At 37.2% G+C, this 20,588-nt stretch overlaps 1 non-coding gene and 1 pseudogene across 1 annotated transcript; one reads left to right on the forward strand and one right to left on the reverse strand.

The window, feature by feature from the left end:
* Positions 1 to 400: 400 nt before the first annotated feature.
* Positions 401 to 997, reverse strand: LOC100758997 (annotated as a pseudogene).
* A 46-nt stretch (positions 998 to 1,043) lies between these two features.
* Positions 1,044 to 1,203, forward strand: LOC113835970. Its single transcript, XR_003485874.1, has one exon. It is a non-coding gene; the product is annotated as a U1 spliceosomal RNA (small nuclear RNA).
* The last annotated feature ends 19,385 nt before the right edge of the window (positions 1,204 to 20,588 follow it).

The following is a 20,588-nucleotide window of genomic DNA, read 5'->3' on the forward strand; positions in this document are numbered from 1 at the left end:
TTCCACAGAAGATGAAAAGCTGTGGATTCCTTCCAGACTAATATGGTTTGATCAAGCAAGACCCCCTGAAGTAGTGGCTCAGGTGATCCAAAATAGCTAAGACCATACAGCCTGTAATATGAAAACAAAACAAAAACAAGCCATGCATTTGGGGGAAAATTGTCTGAAATATTTTAGGAACTTGTGCAACAAAAAAGCAAGAAGAAAAAAATCAATGCACATTAAAAACTGAGCAAAAAGAGTCAGAAATTGCTCTTAAAAGGCATTCAAAAGACCAAGAAATATATGAAAAAGTCATTAAAGTCATTTTAATCACCAGGAGAATGCCAATGAAAAAATCCATGAACTATCATCAGTCACATCAAACCTGTTGGAGTATCTTTTATCTAAAAGACAATACTTTTTTTTCTTTACTTTTATCTGCATTTATTTTATGCTGAATTTATTCCCGTGCCGTAAGTTTTTGTTTCTTCAGTTTCTTCTGGGATATCTTTTTCTTCTGTGCACCCTCCTCTTCTGGCTTGGGAACAATCTGTTCCTTTTCCGTGAGGATCATTTCAATGTGGCAGGGGAAGCTCATGTATGGGTTAATCCGGCCCTGAGCTCTGTAAATTGGTCGACGCATCTTAGGTGCTTTGTTCACCTGGATGTGTTCGATGACCAGAGAATCTATGTCTAGACCCTTAAGCTCAGCATTACTCTCTGCATTTTTAAGCATGTGCAGCAAAAATTCGGCACTCTTTATCGGCCACCGACCCTATTTCCAGCCCCACTGTTTGGCCTGGGCACACCTGCCGACTCCACCATTGTATCGCCGGAATAGCACACACTGCTTCTTCAATGTGACATCTTTCAGGTATTTGGTGGCTTTTCGGATATGCATACCCTTGATGGCCTGGGCAGTTTCACGTGTATTCTTAAGGTGAACCCGGAGTTTTGAACCTCGTGACTTGCATGATTTTGCAGGGTTTTCTAGGTCGAGAGAGTAGCAAACCATCTTCACAGGTTACCTCAGGTGGCTTACAGGAAGAGCCCAAAAGACATTACTTACCTAGCACATCAGATACCAGAACCCCAAAGGTGCTTTTCCCCTGGTAAGGCTCATACATTGCACTCGGTGTTTGTCAATCCGTAGGATTTCCCCTAATTCAGAAAAGTCAACTGTGTGATTTGTGGCAGTGGGGGACTGCTTGTTCACTCTACCTTGATTAACAACAACAAAAAATATAGGCAAAGGAAGGGATAAGGAAAAGAGGCAATCTTGCTCAATGGTCATAGGAATGAGAATTAGTGTACTCATTTTGGGGTGAGAAGCAGTGTTGTGAGGTGATGTTGAAGTGCACAAAATTATGATTCAAGGGATGTATTCAACAACATGATAGCTACATTTCAGGTCTCTAGTTTATCCCCATGTTCTCATCACAAAAAAAATAACTAAACAGATTGATTTATTCATTCTAGAATGTCCAGAAGTATAAAAGCAATGTGTTGTACATTATATAGACACAATTTTGTCAATGAAAAAAGTAAAAAGAAGAAATTTGCTGACCTAGCTGTATCCTAAAAGGCGTATATCCATCCTACAGAATCATTGAAACCTGAACTATCTGTTAAATGGACATTTGTTGACTCACAGACTGCAGTGGTACATGAAGAAGGTCCAGTCATAGTGGGGACATACTGAAAGCAATGAAAACTATGAGCCATTATATTTAAACATTTTGAAATAAAGATTTAAAGGAAAGAGAGCAGCTCCCATCTCTTTATAAATATTCTATATAAAGAATTATGTAATTGTCTTTTTAAAGTTATAATTATGCTTCCCTTACTGCAGTTGTTTTATTTCTGAGATGTTGTTTATAGCTCAAATTTTATTTTAAGCATGGTAAGGGTACTGGCTATTTAAAGTAACTCTCCATTGTACCATCTATGCCGTAAAGAATGCTTTTAAAATGCAAATAGATAATCCCTATCTAATCATTTTTAAAGCCTCAGTTTCATAAGATGTTTTCTAGAAGTGGGATACAGCTGTCAGGCTGTCAGAAACATCTGGTAGTTTGCCTGTGGAACTGTTCATGTCTTCCTTGAGGTACATTCAAAACAGAGATATTGCTGCCCTCGTAGGAAGAAAGAGACATAGAGTCCTTTGCAGTTGCTCAAGTGCAGAGAAATAAAGAGAGGCATTATTTCTAAGTTTCCCCCATGATTAGACTCTTCCATTTTCCACAATAAAGCATTAAAGCAAGCAGAAGATTCCAAACAAAATAATAGCTTTAATGAATTCAATCTCGTATTCTCAATGACTGGGCCTTATTAATAATCATAAATCACACTCACTCTCAAGGTAGTTCAAATATCTCATGCAAGAAGTTTTGTACAAGATTCTTCATGCGTCTAGCCTTTAGAATGGTAACATTTCAGATGCTAAAAATATTTTAAATTAAAGGTTAGGAATGTGATAAGTTCTCAGAAACTCAAAACAATGTGAGTTTCTTTGCAATGAGTTTCCAAGAGAAATGGTTCTTGGGTTCCATATTTGTATTCCAGTCATTTCCTCCTTAAATCAAGTCTATTTCAGAATTCAACATTGCTAAGTCTTGATCTTCAGGTTGGTTGACTGGCTGCTAGTACATGCTAGCTGCATGTTAGCCATGAGAAAGGCTGCTGGGGTAAAGGAGGGTTGATTGAAGTACTTCAACCATGGAATTTCTAAAGCATAACTTGCCACATATCAAATTAGAACTGCCCCCACAAGAGCCTTCTGATAGGTTTTGTTAAATGTTATTTTTTAGGAACTTACACAAGGAATACACTGGCATTATTTAGCACTAACCCAAGTATACTTTGTGATTAATCTGACTGAGTAAATTTTAATGCACCTGAAAAGAAAAGAAATACTTCCCTACCCATAAGTCATTAAGAGTTGTAAGGACTAGAACAAGGGTGATGCCTTGCTAAGACCAATGTCATAATAATCAAAAATAATTCTAGAACCTGGGTTCCAGAGGGCAATTCTGACTCCTGACACTTATTTGTTGTTAGATTTGAAACAAGTTAACTTTCTGTGCACTTCAGTTATTTGAAGCACTTATCTATAGCAGTATTGTGTGTGTGTGTGTGTGTGTGTACACATGTGTGCATGCATGCATATACCTTAATGTGTGTTTGTGTAATTCAATAAAAGATCTAGTACCATAAAGTATGTGTGGTTGGTAAGAAAATATGATACAGACAAGTGATTTAAAAACAAAAACAAAAACAAAAAAGCAAGGCTATGTGTTCTGTCAACTACACACATGAAACAGCTCTGTGAAGCTCTACCGGTGTCGTTATGAACTTACTGGAGAACTCAGCCATGGTGGCTGACATGGTTATGGCCAAAATAGAAGGATGACAATGCAAGGTTTCTTTGTATCAGAGGTAAGGAAAATAACTGAGAGCTAAAGCTCTTTCCTCTGTTCTGCAAGTGAGAGAAAACACCAAATGGAGTCTGAGAGTACATTCTCATTTCCCCAAAGTACATTCCAGTTTTTAATCAGACATTCTGAGTTTTCTGTCTGTGGAGAAATGTGGAATCTAGCCAGAGGGCTTGTCAAATCGAGGTCTTTGGTTTTTTTTTAATAACAGATAAAATGAAACTTTTTTGAAAATCACATTTGTTTTTAAAACTGTGTATAGACTGGTTATTAAATAGTGCACTAAACAGGAAAAGAAATTTCCAGAGCAGATTGAGTTCCAGCCACATCTGACCTTGGGAAGTTATAGAATCAATCTGTCTACACTTTGTGTTCCTCACAAGGGAGTTAGGGCATCCCCTTGGCTTTCCAATGATGAGTATGATGGTGATAATTTGATCAAAGATAGAGCACTGGATGGTGTTTTTTAGAAACTTATGAAGGAAAGGCAAGCAATTAACAGTGGAAAATTATACTCTGAGAAAGTTTAGATTTATGTCCTTTATTACACCAATGATATGGATCAGGATGAAAATCTCCATTCTAGATTTTACTGCTACTATGTAAATGATTTAATAATTGATAATCTGGGCACTAGTGGTACATGCCTTTAATCCCAGCAGAGGCAGGAGGATCTCTGTTAGTTCAAGGCCAGCCTGGTCTACAGAACTAGTTCTTGGAAAGCCATGGCTACACAGAGAAACCCTGTCTCAAAAGAAAAAATATGTGCTAAGCCCACTTTCACAAACAGCCAGAAATAAGCTGGACTTGTTTTTCTGTGTGTCAAAATAAGGCAAGATCAAGATGCTGCTGTAAGATACCTTGAGGGTGTTAAGACCTAGAAGATTTTAACTGAATGAATATAGAAATCATGGCCCATGGAGGAGAAAGTACAGCAAATCATAAATAAAGTCTGCCCTAAATTTAACACGCTTGCCTACAGTTCTATTGACTCTTCCTTTGGCTTTAGTTTTCCTTGTTTTATTTTTTGTTTAAACCATTATAGTTTGATTATTTTTTTGTAATTTCAACAAGCCTTCCCCCTCAGACAGTAGCAGCAAAAAAAATTCATGATACTAAGTATTCATGGATACCAACTAATAATAGAAGAAATACTCTTTCCTGAAGACGGATTAAACAGTATTTCCTAATTAAATAAAATCTTTGCTATGTGCTTTCTAGTAGGTTATTCCATTAAAAGATGATTGGAACCACAGTCCCTACTCAGTGTAATGTCCAAGAATGGAGTCCAATTAAAATACTTGTGAGATCAGACAAAAGAAACATCCATTGACAAGCCAACTGAAGTGCAGTGGAGAGAGGGGATGAGGGACAAGAATACAGAGATTAGATTAGAATGAAAAATATAAGCAAGATGTCAATTCCAGACCATGAGAGAAAATATAACACTGACCAGAAACCTGCAAAGATGCAGTCATTCAGTACTTACCTATGGTGATTTGTGTCGGTTGGTTCTTGTTGTTGCTGCTGTTTGATATTTTCAACTTTACATAAACCCAGACATATGTTGGAAGAGAGAGTCTTCATTAAGACAATGCTTCCACAAAATGGGCCTGTAGGCAAGAATATAGGACATTTTCTTGATTGACAATTGACATGCACAGGCCCCATGCTCTATGGGTGTTGCCATTCCAAGGCAGGTGGTCCTGGTTGGTATAAGAAAGCAGCTGAGCAGACCATGGGGAGCAATCAAGTAAACACCATCCACTGGTGGCTTCTATATCTGCTTCTCTCTGCAGGTTCCTGCCCTGACTTCCTTCAATGATGATCTACAATGTGGAAGTGTCCGCAAAATGAAGCCTTTCTCCCGGGTATTGTTTATAGGCATTGTGTTCCATCGGAGGGATAGAAAGCTAACTAAGACACTATTCAAGGAATACTTTGAACTTATCTATCAACATAAGATTTTCTTCCCCTTTGGGAGTTCTCTGAAAGGAAAGAGAATAATGTAGGAGCCGTATTTTCTCAAATCCTACTGATAGGAAATGTCCATATATTGGAGTGGACTTAGATTCTTGACTCTACATGACTGCCTATGGACTCAGAGGCGCATTCTGATAGTAGCATAGACATTCATTAATGCAGAAAGATGTCATACAGAGGACAAATGCTAAGCCTCAGTTATCTTCATAAGTTAAGAAAGGTGACATACTAAATGGAAAAGCACACAGAGCTTCCAGTTCATGGAAAGAAACTGCTCTTCTGACTTAGCAACTGTCCCTGCCCTTCAGCCACCAAATACCTGAACATTTTTGTGTATGACCTTTATACAAAAAGAACCAGAAGAAAAGAAAAAAGAATCAGAAAAGTGAGCAGTGAGCTCTCTATGTAAAGAGTTTTGTTACTCAGTGTGGAGGACCTGGGCCATCAGCACCAGCAGAATCACATTAATGAGAATGTACATGCCCATAATATAAGATCTCAATGCTTCTTACACCTTTTAATTTTGATGAGCATCCACCAAGAAGAAAGTCTTGGGTGAATAAAAGCTCAGTGGGGGATCCAAACCATTGGTAATATTCTGAGTAAGTAGAGGAGCAAACCAGATGAAAAACAATCCAGATCACTTCCATGGACAATAGCAATGCAGACCCAAAAATAGATGAATTTTTCATTCACAACAGACATAGAAGATAGTCTTCTATGTGTTTAAAGAACTGGCCAAACACTTGACATGAAAAGGATTACAAAATAAATAAATAAATAAATAAATAAATAAATAAATAAATAAATAAATAAATGAGCTCTAGTCCCTTCAAGTAACAGAAAGGTTTCTAGTTAAACCAAGGCAAAACTCTGTTTTTTGTTTTAGTTTAGTGATTGGAAAAGCAGCAACACTTGCAGAGAGCGTGTAAAGTCATACATAACTCAGCTCTTACACACTAGCAGGAATCCAAAACCTTCTTCCACCTGCAGGCAACTAAAGTTCTTAATGTATCCTCTACCCTATCCAGGCTCACAAACTAGAGCCATAATTGCTTCCCATTGCTTGAAATGGAGGCACGCTGATAACTGACATGAACTCTGCAAATTTGATAAAAGTTAATTGAGTTATTTTAAAAAGATATATCTTTCTCAACTAAAGGTATTTAATGAAAATATTGTAGGGTTTGTGTCCTAGTTAAAATTGGGTTCCAGGAACCCAATTGGTGGTGCATGCCTTTAATCCCAGAACTCGGGAGGTAGAGGGAGGTGAATCTCTGTTAGTTCAAGCCTAGCCTGGTCTACAGAGCGATTTCCAGGACATCCTCCAAAGGAATACAGAGAAACCCTGTCTCGAAAAAACAATAATAATAATAATAATAATAATAATAATAATAATAATAATAAGTAAAATTGGATTCCAGGAAAAAAAGAAGCTTGCCTTCAACAAACTTGTAACTTTTTGGTATCACCAAAAATAAATCTCAAAGCTCCACCAGACGGTATAGAAAAATGAAACTACATTATCACAAAGGCTCAATTCCACTGTCTGATCCCCTCTATATCCTGCCATGAATGTCAGCATCTCAAAGAACATTCCTACATACTCCTTCAAACACCTAGATGATGCCTCACATGGCACTCATAAAGCTGGTGTCCACCAGGTGCTACCAATCACCTGCTTTATTTCAATGTGGGATGCAGTGTGCATCCTAGGCAGCTGCCATGCCCCACCAGATATCAAGGTCTCCTCCACGCTGTGAAATGTTCTTTAAAGGGATAAATACCTGTCCAGGATGCTGTCTCCTGGGGTGCATGAATGAGAAAATCCACTACGATATACCAGACATCGTGATCTTCCTGTAGTCATGGTTAAGCCAACACTAGAATATATCTGAAGCAGAACTAAAGGAAAAAAAGATACAGGGAGTTCCATTCAACACTCATGGAGTCTGAGACTAGTGTTCTGTATTTTTCTTTCTCTTGCCTTAGATACACATGCATAAACATTTCCCTCAAAGACATTCATTCCCAGTTAAAATCTCTCTCTATTTCTTCCTTCCCTCCCTCCCTCCCTCCCTTTCTCACTGATGGAAATATTTATATATGTGTGTGGATCAGTCTGTAATCGTGGTATAAAAGGCCAATATATTGCCATCCATCATCTAGAAAAAAAAATGGTGATTTTTCTCTTGTATTCAAGGTATTTAACAGACATCATTCTCAAAAGAAGACCAAATGTATTAGATCTCATATCATAAAACAAATCTTACTTCTGAATTAAAGACAAAATCAAACTTCTTAAAATCATATAAACACATTTTTGTAATTTATGAAAGAGGACTCTCTACAAATCTTGCCACATAAATGATTTCCTTTGAACTTTCCTTGTATTGGTCCCTAAAATGGCATGTCAATTATCATATTTATTTGTCATGGTGCCCAACGGAAAAGTTCCAGACATTCTGCTTACTTATAGTTCATTTCTAAGTTGTCATCCAACCAAGGAAGAAATTCATACAGCATATGATTTAGGTGATTTAACATAGAGCAGAAGCCTTCTGTGGTGTATATGTTAAAATCTGCTTATATTTAGACTTTTAGGGGAGGAAGAATCTGAGGTCTGTGTTCTTTATGACACAAATGAATACCTGCAGACAAAAGAAAGGTGAGGCGGCTGCAGATTCAATGGTGACATAGGAACTCAGGTGTCCTCTAACAAACAATCCAGGATTTTCTAACAAGAACTGGGCTTTTTGAGATATGTTTTTAATTGAAGTGGAATTATATCACTTCTCTCTATGCCCTCCAACCTCCCCTATGCCCTCTCCCCAAATAACAGAAAGCCATGAAGATCCAGAATTCTAAGAAGTCTGTAGAGGAACATTCTCCCCTAGATGTGACTGCAAAAGCAAGATGAGAACAGTAGCAATATCAGTGGAAGGAGGAACTAATGGAAGTTTAACATCAGATGGGATGCAGGCTAGAAAATGTTTATATTATAAGAGTCTGTGTTTATATAACCCTGTAGTTAAGAACCTGTTTGGTTTCTTTTTCTTCATGGTATTGATGCCTTCTTTGCTTTGTTTTGTTTAAGTCTCAAATTCTATAACAGAGAAAGGTTCCTTTTGTGCGTGCACACACACACACACACACACACACACACACACACACACACACACAGATCCCGTATATCACACGTATTATGGAATCTTCTGAGGTGTTGAAAGGTTTGAGGGGAGCATGGAAAGTGATAAAGAGAAAAGGCAGCAGAATAGAAATGTTGAAAATAAATTCAACAAGCTCTTGAAAAAAAACATTTCTATCCCCACCATGAAAAAGACATAAGAATTTGTTATTTTAAATAATATTTATTTGAAAATTCCATACAATTATAATTACAAACAATTATATATACAATGTGTTTGATCATACCAACACATTTGCTCCTATCAACTGCTACTAGTGCCCACACTCCATCTATCTATCTATCTATCTATCTATCTATCTATCTATCTCCATCATATCCTCTTATTTATTGTTATTAATAACCACCCAAATTGGCCAGGATATGGCATTGGATTCCCTGGGCCTGTAGTTAGTGGCAGTTGTGAGTCTCCATGTGGACACTGGGAATCAAACTGAGTTCTGGAAAAGCAATCATATATGTTAAATCCTAAATGGTCTCCCCAGGTTCCATGGGCATGAGGTCCTTATTCCAAGTGCTTAGAATGCTTGAGAGCTGATTTCAACAAGCAATAGAGAAAAGCAATCTTTATTCTTCTTCCTTTTTCCTCAGCAGGAAAGACTATTTTGCAACTACTTTTTTGACTCCATACATGATAGTATTATATCAGTCTTTTCACAAATTCAGCAAACAAAATCTTGCAAGACTGCTGCCTGTGTCTGTTGCAAACATGTTACTCTGTTTAAAGTTTGTGTTTTACAGTCAAGCACATTTTTCACTTCCGGTGGGAAATCGAATTTTATTGATGCAGATGATAGCTCATCTAGAAAACTTTGATTTCTATATAGCTTTTCAATTAAAGAACAAACACCCCCTAGCCTATTTGGCCTGAGCATGTAAAATCACTTTCCAGTATGGCTGTGAGGTCCATGCTCAGATGCCAGGAATAGAAGAGGGTCACAAGAAGTTGAACAGAATTCGAGGAGTTATAGACTGGCAGGCATGTTTCATTCACTCTAGATGAAGGTTGCTAAGCAACCATGTACATTCTGGTGTACATGAGCTGCACACAGGTGGGCAGCACGTAGGTTTCATGATGGTAGGTACACAGGCCGACAGACTGACACACAAGCAGCCTGGCAAGCGCAAAGCCTCAGGCAAAGCTTTGGGATTCTGACCCCAAGGCTTTATGCAGAATCACATAGAAGGGCCCACTGTCTAAAAGATAGTCATATAGCAGATTTAATTACTGTTTACTTTGGGGTTTCTCAGATAACTTGTGTCAGCCATTTCTTCTGACTTTTATCCCACCCCCATGTCCAACATCATCCATGTACTCATTCCAAGTATCTGTATCAGCACCATGTTGTCTAAACATAAACTGGCCTTTATAACATCCTGTTTCCTAAAGTGGCTTATTGGGATATATATTACAACATAATGTTATATTGCAACATAAGGTAAGATGCAGTATGTGACGGTGGTCTAACAATAAGCAAGAGTAGATTTACCTAAGAGTAGACCTATTTATCTGATCATCCTACCCTTTGCTACCATAAAACATCTGCTCCATTCTACATGACAAATGAATTCCAAGTCCTTCACTTAACCCTGGGCCTTATCTATTCCCATCCTCCTACAAATTCCCTTGCTAGAACAGTGACTTCTCCTTGATTTCTGTTATGTAGGTCTCCTCCAGGAAACCTGAAAATTCTACTGCCAACCATAAAGCTGTCCTCACTCATTCTAACAGCCATGACTATTTTTATAGCTATACATGAAAGTATCTTTGAACTTTTTATTTCTTGGCCCCTTTGTTTGATCAATCCATCTAGTGAGCTAGCTAGTCAGCTAGCTATGTATTGACTTTGTCAGTGTAAAGGTGCTAAAGCCCCTCTTAAGAGTCTTCTCTTTGTGTTTGGCACCAGTTGTGCAGTGACTTCTGAACAAACAATGTGAGTCAGAAAGAGAAGACCTTCATAGAGGGAAAGCAGAACAATGTCATTTCTTTTTCCTTTTTCTTCCCAAGCCTGCAAAGGCAACCTCTTCTTTGCTTTGAAGCTGAAATTGAGGGCAGATCTCATCATGCCATTTCTGCCCAGTCTCAGAAAACAGAAACTCCTGAGAACCTCATCAGTCAGAGACCCTCATATGAGGAAAATGACCATGCACCCAAGCCTTGCTGGGAATGTTCAGTTCTTCTGCCTCATGCCTAAAGTCATCGCTCTCCACCTTCCTTCTTTACTAGATGGGGCATTCTCTCATCTCATTTAAAATCGCTGCTTCGTACAGCATGAGGTTCTGTGGAGTGTCTCAGTTCAAAGGGCAAACAGTGCTCTTTCCTGAGCTTTGGTTTCTTTCTTGGCGGAGCTTCTTTGCAAAGGTGTCACTGTGTTCTTGGTACCAAATCATGATGCCTGGAATATGGAAGAGCTTAATATGTGCCTACTATTACTAAAGAGATAATGGCTTCCACAAAACTATATTCTACTTGTCTTAGATTGATCTCTGCTTCATATTTTTTTCTGGGAGATAATATTTTCTGTACAATGCGTTCATCCTAAACACTTGGATGATTCTTATTCCCCAACCTGTTGCACTTAGGTGAGACCAGAGACTTAAGACAAAAGGATGCATTCACTTCAAAGGTTGACTTCAAACATACTTCATGGTCCTATTACTTTCTGTCTTTGTTCCTGTCTACACTGTTGAGGGCAGAACTCATGTGGTCTGAGAACACAATTCTTGAAATTACAAAACCCCAATTTTACAGCTCTTCATAAGTAGCCCCAAAGACTTGATGAATATATGGTGGAAGTTTCTGCCTTCATACTGCAACACACTTCTAATCTCAGAGGAATGGTCATGTAAATAAAGATGATGGCCAATTCACCATAAGATGATCATGAAAATACATCATTAAATTTGCTCTAAGGATATCAGTCCTTTGCAATGTAATATAAGCAATGACTGAAGAATTACACTAATCAGTCTACCTCCAACTAACTACTTAATTCATGTATCAGCCATTAAATGTAAATGTGCTGCAAATTATACTAGGCATATGGATACTTTCTTCATACAATATACTGAAAAATCCCACCCCTCCAAAAAATTCATATGCTTGAAGGGAGTAAAAACTTTCCTTAAAAAGTTCTTGGTAACCACAATGTAAACCTGATTCTGTCATTCCTCAACAAATGTTAGCTAAATGAAAATCTTTATTAGTTGCATGTTTGCCTTCTCATCTGTTTATTTCCCACATGAATTTGACATAGCTTGATGAGGCAACTTCTCCACAGTGCATCTTTATGTGCTGGGGAGACTTGAACAAGACTAATAGCTTCATCTCCTCCTGGGTCATTATTCGACTGTAGTTGCCTTTAGCAATATTAACTGCGAGCTACAGAAAGAAACAAATGAGCCATTGTGTCCTAGAGATGCACAGTGAAATGACTGAAACAAAAGTTTCACAAAGCAATAATTACTGTTGTGGCTTTAAATTATATGCAAATATTTTTCATTCTATCCTCATTTGTTTCTTAAAAGTACATGCTCAGTTTAATTCACAATCCTAGAATAGATCTTTACTTAGAACATTTGCTTCTGTGTGTGTTGTAAGGGAACAAACACATGAGTAAATGCTTACAGTAGTGTCAGGAAGACAGTAAATTTTTGGCTTTGTGATGGAGAATACACACTCCTTAGACGTAATCATCACTAGAAGCTTCTAATGACCAGGACCTTCCTATGTGACTTACTTGGTGTGCCACTCATACTGATTCACATATAATCAACCATGTACATGTCCTCACATCCCTACAAAATTAGTATTATTATATCTGCTTCACAGTTGTAGATACTAAGGCATAGAGGAAACCTCAATAGTCTGTATTTGGATTACTGTGAAAAAATACCACTTACTAGTAGTAAAAGTTCACTCTGCACAGTTTGAAAAGCCAGCAAGCCCATGATGAAGGAAGCCACAGGTCCTGTGGCATAAGAGGTTCAATTTCCTCAGTTATTTTTTGTTTGTTTGGTTGGTTTTGTTTTTTTGAGACAGGGTTTCTCCATAGCTTTGGAGGATTTCCTGGAACTAGCTATTGTAGACTAGGCTGGTCTCGAACTCACAGAGATCCACCTGCCTCTGCCTCCCAAATGCTGGGATTAAAGGCATGCGCCACCACCACCCAGTGGATTTCCTCAGTTATTAAGAATGCCTTTTTACTGTTTCTTGGAATGGTACATGGAAAGACCTAGGTTTTTTGTTCCTTTTTGTCAGAACTCTCATCCCAATTGTGAATGCTCTCTTCCGGAGACCCAGCCACCTCCCAAAGTCCTCACCTCCTAACACATTATTGGCATTAGGTTTCAGTACATAATTTTAATAGAACACAGTGTCTAGAACATAGTTATCAAGCCATGAATTGTGTGCCCTAGGTCACAGATGTGCTGATAGAAGAATTTAAGATTTGGAGACAGTCTATTTCCAGAGCCCATGTCTTAATTGTCCTTTGATATTGTCTCTGAAGCAGAGGAGCCAGTTTCAGAGTTTGGGGAAGAATATTCCTTCTGTTAAAGTCTAAAATAAAAATGAATGCCTTAACTCTGGCAGATATAGCCCTGTCTAAAGTTATTAAACTTCCTGTTCTAAATAACCTTTCAGCTCAGTTCTAAATAAGACAAACAACCTAACACTTACCTTGATGATATCCTATCATTTCTGCTGCCCAGAAAACAACATAAATTATCCTTTACTTTCTAGTTTCAACACTGCAAAAATTCCTTTATTATCAAATATCTCTTTTAGGTCTTAGCCCAGATAAACTATTGGCTCAAATAATACAATCCAAGCCTTCTTTTGAGGTCTTTCCAATAACTCAAATTTCCCTATGAACGATATATCTTCTAGCTCTTCTGCTAGATCTCAGAGCTAGCCACAAATCTAATTAGAACGATAGCCATATCTTGAGCTGGGCATGGTCTCTCTTACCTACAATTTTAGCACTTACACTGAAGACAAGAGGATCACTTACCTGTTTAATTCCTGCCTGAGCTGCATAGTGGTATACAAGCTAGCCTGGATTATGTGATAAGATACTAAAGCAAGAAAGGAAGAAGGAAGGCGAGAAGGAGGGAGAGAGGGAGGGAGAGAGGGAGAGGGAGGGAGGGGGGGAGGAAGGGAGGAAGGAAGGAAACCCAATCTTTAGCCAGACTTCATAGATGCCAGAATGACAGGATTGAGTCTGACCTCAGAGTTTCAAAAAAAAAAAAGAAAAGAAAGAAAAGAAAAAAGAAAACTTCTTCTCTGTAAGATAAATTCCAGAATCAATATTAGCTTTGACTGAAGAGTAGCTGCTGCCACCATTAAAAAGTAGTGGGAAAGAGATAAGAGGCAGAAGAGGAAAGAAAGAGTGATAAGTGAGGAAAGGGTGGTAAGTAGAGAATTCTCTCAGGCATGGGAAAGAGGAATCAATCACAGAAGCTTACTCAACATATGGAAAGATGAGTTTAATAGCTCCATGTATTTTATAATGAAACCAGAGACTTGGAACATCAAGAAAACACACCTCAATATGTCAAGGTATTTCCTCAGCTGGGGGTTTAGTTTCAAACAAAAGGAATGTCTCCAGTTACTATAAAAAATGAAGAGACTTAATGTTGAGAACTAATTGTTCATATGTTCCTTTGGTGACTTCCAGGTATCCAAGAGCTATCTATTCCATCTTCTTCAGATAACTAGGAAACTGCAGAGTTATGAGCCAACTGCTGATATTAGCAGGACACCATCTGGGTCCTGATCTAGATGTCAAGAGCCTGCTGCCAGAACTCCTGACTCAGGCATGTCACTCATGCTGTGCATGTGTCACTGCCTCTCCTTCCACTTAACTTAGCATTGAAGTCACAATTCCATCTCATTGGCAGGGGAGCTGATTGGTCACATGCATCTAAGAAACAACTTTAGCAGTCCAACACATATACTGTGAAAAAATTATAGAAATAGCTAGCATAGATGGATGATCAGGACCAGAAGAAAAGGAAAAAAAGCAGAAAATAATGAAGGGAAGAGAGAGGGAAGAAAGATAGCCCTATTTAGGTAGCTTTCCCTCCCTGTAGCTTTCTAGTTGGTCTTTCTTTTTTAGATTGTATTTTTACTTTTAATTATGGATGTGTGCAAGTGTAGTATCTGAGAAGCCCAGAAGATAGCATCAGATCTCCTGGCTGGGGTTACAGGTGGTTGTGAGCCACTTGATGTGGCTGTTGGGAAGAGAACTCGGGTCCTTTGAAAGAGCTCTTAGTCACTGAGCCACCCCTCCATTACCCTCCTTTTCTTTCTTAACAGGTCAATCAGTATATGTAATAACCAGTTGTCCCATTAACACAGTGGTCTATAAAACTCATGACTGCTTAAATTAAGTAGCCATGTGTCAGTGTGCATGTATCATAAAAACAATTGTGCCTAAGTACACTTTTGTAGAATTGGCATTATATTTTCATTGACTTGTATCCTTCATGTTAAACATACCCATTTAATTTCTATTGTAATTTGGAAGACCCTTTAAATTTCTTTGGTAAAATTCTTCACTAAATTAGTGCATTGTTAGACAAATTGAAAAAAAAACTAGGATTTTGGGGGGGGATGACAGGGAAATAGCCCTAAAATATTAAAACGAAGGTTATACACATTCTGTCGACACTTCTATAATTTTGCTTTGCAGGGATAACCTGGATTCTATTCCAAGTCATATACAGGAGTCGTCTATACTTTTTTTCAGATCTGCCAAGTAGACCTTTTGGGTTATCAGGATATATATATACATATATATATTATATATATATATATGTATATATAATATATATATATGAGCTTTTCTGAAATTTTCCTCTGTGAGCCTAGCTTAATTTACATTTAAAAGTATTATATATAAATGTATCTCCAACATCTGTTACTTTGTATCACATTAATTTCTGTGAGTGTGCTACTACACATTGTGTTGACTTGTTTAGAAATTTTTAACTCTTCCCAGTTATGAAACTAATACCAATATCATGGTATTACAAAGGTTCCCAAGGCCCCTTTCCATAACTTAACCTGAAGTTGACTCTATCTTTAATTCCTCTTAAATCCTATGTGACAGATAACAAGCTTATCCAGCTTTCCACCAGCATTCAGTCTCTGTTTTTAGTTGTGTCATTTTTGTTTTTTATTATAATACTCATGCAAGATTCATTTTTCTATATTTTGGTTGTATGTCAACAACAAAATATTTTAGATACACAACCTCATTCATTGAGTTATCTCAATTTTTTTCTTTCGGTGATGAAGCATATGTCAATGTACGTGACACAGGAGAGCTTTAATCAAATTTGCGATCACTTTTACAGCTTGATTCTTTTTTAAAAAATTCAAAATAATCAGCTTACATTTTACTTTCTTAAGATTTGTGTGTGTTCTTCCACTATCGGGGAGTTTTTGTGCTGTACTTTATCAAAAATCTTTTGTAATTCTGGTCTCTTGATCTTCCTCAAGTGTTTTTTTTTTTTTTTTTAATCTTTGTTTAGCTGTGTCTCAGAGTGACAATTCTTGGTCAGCTTTGCAGGTATAAAGTGGATCTTTTCATTGTGTAAATGTTTGTTGTTGTTTTCTAGTAAAAGCGTGATTTTTATTTCTGTTGCACAAGATTGATACTGAAAATTTTGTTATTTATTTATTGTTTATTTTGTGTTGGTTGTACAATGATAGAAGTTTTATTTATAACAATTGTCTAGGCTACTTTGATGAAAATACCACATTGGAATAGATAACTGTCTTTATTCTAATAATTTATCTCATTGGGAATTTCTTTTAGATAGATAATGAGCTTCTCCCTCCTTTCATAAATGACCATTCCCAGTAGTGTTTACAACGAACATTTGGAGTTTTGTGAAATGTTGTCATATCCTGTATACTTCAGGTGTTAAACATCTTAAAGGTCAACATTTCAAAGAAACATCTGAACCCACAGCGACAGCTGACCTGAGCGCTTGGAAGTACATGGACTCTAGATCATTGTGTAAATGTTTATTTTAATGATGAATTCTGCCATACTATTTTTCTTTTACTTGCTTTTTTGTTAAGAATTGCAGTTACCAGATAAATGGATTCTGGTTTTCTTTGTCTTCTACACAAAGATAAAAATTTTCTCATGCATTTATCTTTTCATTTGTTTTTTCCTGGGCTTGGATATTCCATCATTTGCCTTCATATTTTCAATCCATTTAGTTGTTCTCTCATGTGTGGTATCTTTGTTTATTAAGATGACTTTTAAAATGTAATTTTCCAGTTCCCTTCCTATTTAATCAGTTCTCAAACCTTTCTATCCCTCCCTCTCTCTCTCTCTATCCTGCTTTCCCCTACCTCTCTCTGTTTGTGTGTATGTGTGTATGTGTTGTTGTTGTTCATTTCCACTCTGCTTGTTTCTTAGTTTTTACCACAAACCTCACTTTCACATATAAAATGTATTTGGGTTTTGATGCTTAATAAACATTTAAATGTACATCAGTGATCCTCTGGAAATTTTTATTGTTTTCCTGGTTATGGGGGAGGTGAGAAATGTTTGCTACCATGTGTCAAACTTTTGATTTCAAACTAATTTCCTTCTTGAATTAGCTTTGTGTGGGTGTTACCTGACAGCTTCTGTTCCTTTTGAAATGTTTTGGATTTTCCCAAACCATAAATAAGAGGTGTTTCACCAGGGGAAGAGCTGGGAGTGAAGGGGTCTGTTGATGCAATGAATCCCAATGTCTTTAACATGCCTTTAGGGATAATTGGCATGTCTTAGATTCACAGTCACTGCCTTTAATGTAAGGTACTTGGTTCTTAGAACTTGCATATTTCCTTATTTTCCTTTGCCAATCATACTTCAAAGAAAATTTCTAAATTGCCTCCAGGTACCCCCAAAGTGGTGCCTTCACAAGTTGATCACTTCTGGTTCTTCAAAACCTCAAGGTATTCTTCATATTATAGATTCTCCAGTATTATATCATCTGCTATACTAAGGCTCAGACTCACTGTCGGGATACCCACTCTGAATAAGACTTTTGCTCCAAAGTGATTTCGTCTGCGTGGAACCCTATTAGCACTCTACTTTCTTCCTCTGCTTTTTGAAGTCATTATATGACTTGGTTCTAAATTGGGAACTACCAGTGTCTTCTGGTTTCCATGCTCACATATGTATATCAGTTGTAGTATTTTTTAATCTGTATCTGTGAATTAAAATATTGTTTTGCTCTTGGCATTAATTAAAAGTGCATAAAGGCATAACTATTTAAATCACACACACACACACACGCACGCACGCACGCACGCACATGGTTAAGTAAGCTGATAAAAATTTATGTTTCCCTATGGTTTGTTCAATTTTCCTTAGTGTTATTTAACTCTCCTTCCTCTGTCCCCTTCTATATTACCCTCCCCCTTCCAAGTTAAAGCTCTCCCTTATTATGTATACTTATCACATTTTTCATCAATTGCTAGACTTGTAGAAATGTGCATTCATTGTCTTAGCTTTTGCAAATAATGCTGAAGTAACTATTGTGATGCAAATACCTTCTCTAGATACTGATTTCACTTATCTGACAGTGTCTCCTCAGTATAGGATGGGCCTGGAGGGCACTTCCCCATCTAAGCAACAGCTTCAGTTGTATTGATCTTATGTATGAGTTCATAATTACAATACAAATAGTTTGCATTTTATAGCATTCCTTCAGATCTGCTGGCTCTTGTGTACTTTCTGTCTCTTCTTCTGGGTTGTTTCCTGGGCTGACAAAAGAACTTAAATGAAGGGAATAAGAAATGGCAATGAAGAGAAGATTCTTTGCATACAGGGATGTGTAATGACACTGACTCAATAAAAGATAATCGTCAGAAAATGAGGTTTAATAATGGAAGCACAGAATCTCAGTAGCCCAGCTGAGTCACATCCTGATCATTCCTGCTTACTGGTGATTCGTCCCAGCATCTCTGTCTTCTTGATCTTATTAACTACTAAACCATTATCTCTTGTCCTCTTGGAGGACCTTTATTTCCATCCTATCCTTGTCAGATTTTAATTATGGCCATAGATGACTTTGTTGTGATAAGAGGCTTCTATAATAGCTGTGATTTTTGGTCATGAGATTGATTACCACCTAAAATTCCATCAAGCATGTGCAATTTATTGCATATATGTGTGTGTAGACAGATAGACGATTGATAGAATGGATGGATAGATAGATAGATAGATAGATAGATAGATAGATAGATAGATAGATAGATAGATCTAGCCATAGGACTTCACTGGAAAAGCCAAACTGAAATAAAAGCATCCTTTCACACATATTTAGCTATGATGAACCTTTAAAAAAGAAAACGGTTCTTAGAAAATCAAACTTAAGTGTAATATTGATGTTTTGTATGCTGAGCCATATTTTTTCCCATATGAATGAAATGGCTTAATTACACAAAGTGTCACCTGCCATTAAAACAAATTGTCTCCAGTGGTGGTTAGTTGCCATTATATTCATTTTAAGTTTAAAGGAAAACAAAAGGAAATTGCTAGAGCACAATAACAGCATCATTTGGTTATAAATTATAGAAGCTATAAAATTATCAAGTCAAGAAATTTGTAGTCATGTCAGCTCATCCACTAATCATATATACCTAAATTCTTGCATGTGTGCAGATTAGATGGTTAAACTCCATCTATACAACCTCACTCCCCACCAGTCAAGGTAGGACAGACATAAAGAAATATTTCTTACAAATACCTTAAAGTAGTTTATGTACTGACACTCATGCAGGGATATAATGTCAGTCAAAAACTTTCATAATTATAGCTAGCTCATATTTCTAAAAGTGGCTTTTACTTCCTCTGCAAATTTTGTCTTTAAATTCTCTGCACACCATATTACATGATTATTTTAAAGAAGTCAGCCTCATTTGATCCAGTTCTGAAAGAGAGAAGAACCCCTACAGCTTCAGCCAACTTGAAGAGGGCATAAGGGCAATGCATAGGCAAACCTGCAATGGCAAGCTATCAAGTACAGGCAGTGACCAGACACAAAACTCAGGGCACTTCCTCTCTCCTGAGAAGATAATCAAGTTATTAGAACATAATAAATTTCTTCTAGAATGCATCAGAGCCTCATTAGAGCTTAATTCTATGTTGAGAGTGTGCTCATTCTCTACTCAATACTATTAGAAGTGCCAATACCAGATCTCCCAATAAAATCTCTCTCCCATACGCTCAGCAAAAGAAGAAAAGGAATTCTTGTTATTGCCCAATACAAAGGTGGCACAACCAAGAATGCAACCCTCCAGAGCCCTTTTCAAAACAACTCACAACCTTTCCAAAAATGTTATAGTAAAGCAATTTTCACTTTTTTCATAAATGTCTGAGGCAAATGTGAACTACTCAGAGGGGTCAAAACGGTTTAGAATTAAGTAAAGGGGAAATCTTGACTGAGTAAAAACGTTGCTAACCCTTTGCTGTCCTAAAAGAGGAGAGCTTACCTCATCCCTATTCAGCACCTTAGAAAAGCATTGCAGCAAAGTTGCCCTCTCCTCTTGCTGACCCTTTCCAATCTGCATATACTTAGGAGCAAGCAACTCCGAGTTGTCATTTGTTTCATAAACTTCTCTAATGAAATACGAAGCATTAAATATGTTTCATAAAGATCTATTTTCATAGTAAAGACACCTGTGCATCCAGAAAACAACCAAAATGTTCACACTACAATTGGACACCCATCTCCACTCTCCAGACAACCCCTTTGCCAAAGATAACCATTGTCCTACCCTCTAAAACTATTGGTTAATTTTGCCTATGTTGATGCTGTCTCTAAACTTAACCATGTTTTCTTTTGTACCTAGCTTCTTGGTCTAATATATTTTTAAAATATGGAAGTTTGCCTATTTATTGATGATGCTGTATAAATAAGTCACAATCCAGTAATTTCATGGTTAAGAGGTATTTAATGTA

Source organism: Cricetulus griseus, chromosome 5 (assembly GCF_003668045.3).
Source record: "Cricetulus griseus strain 17A/GY chromosome 5, alternate assembly CriGri-PICRH-1.0, whole genome shotgun sequence".
Lineage (NCBI taxonomy): Eukaryota > Metazoa > Chordata > Mammalia > Rodentia > Cricetidae > Cricetulus > Cricetulus griseus.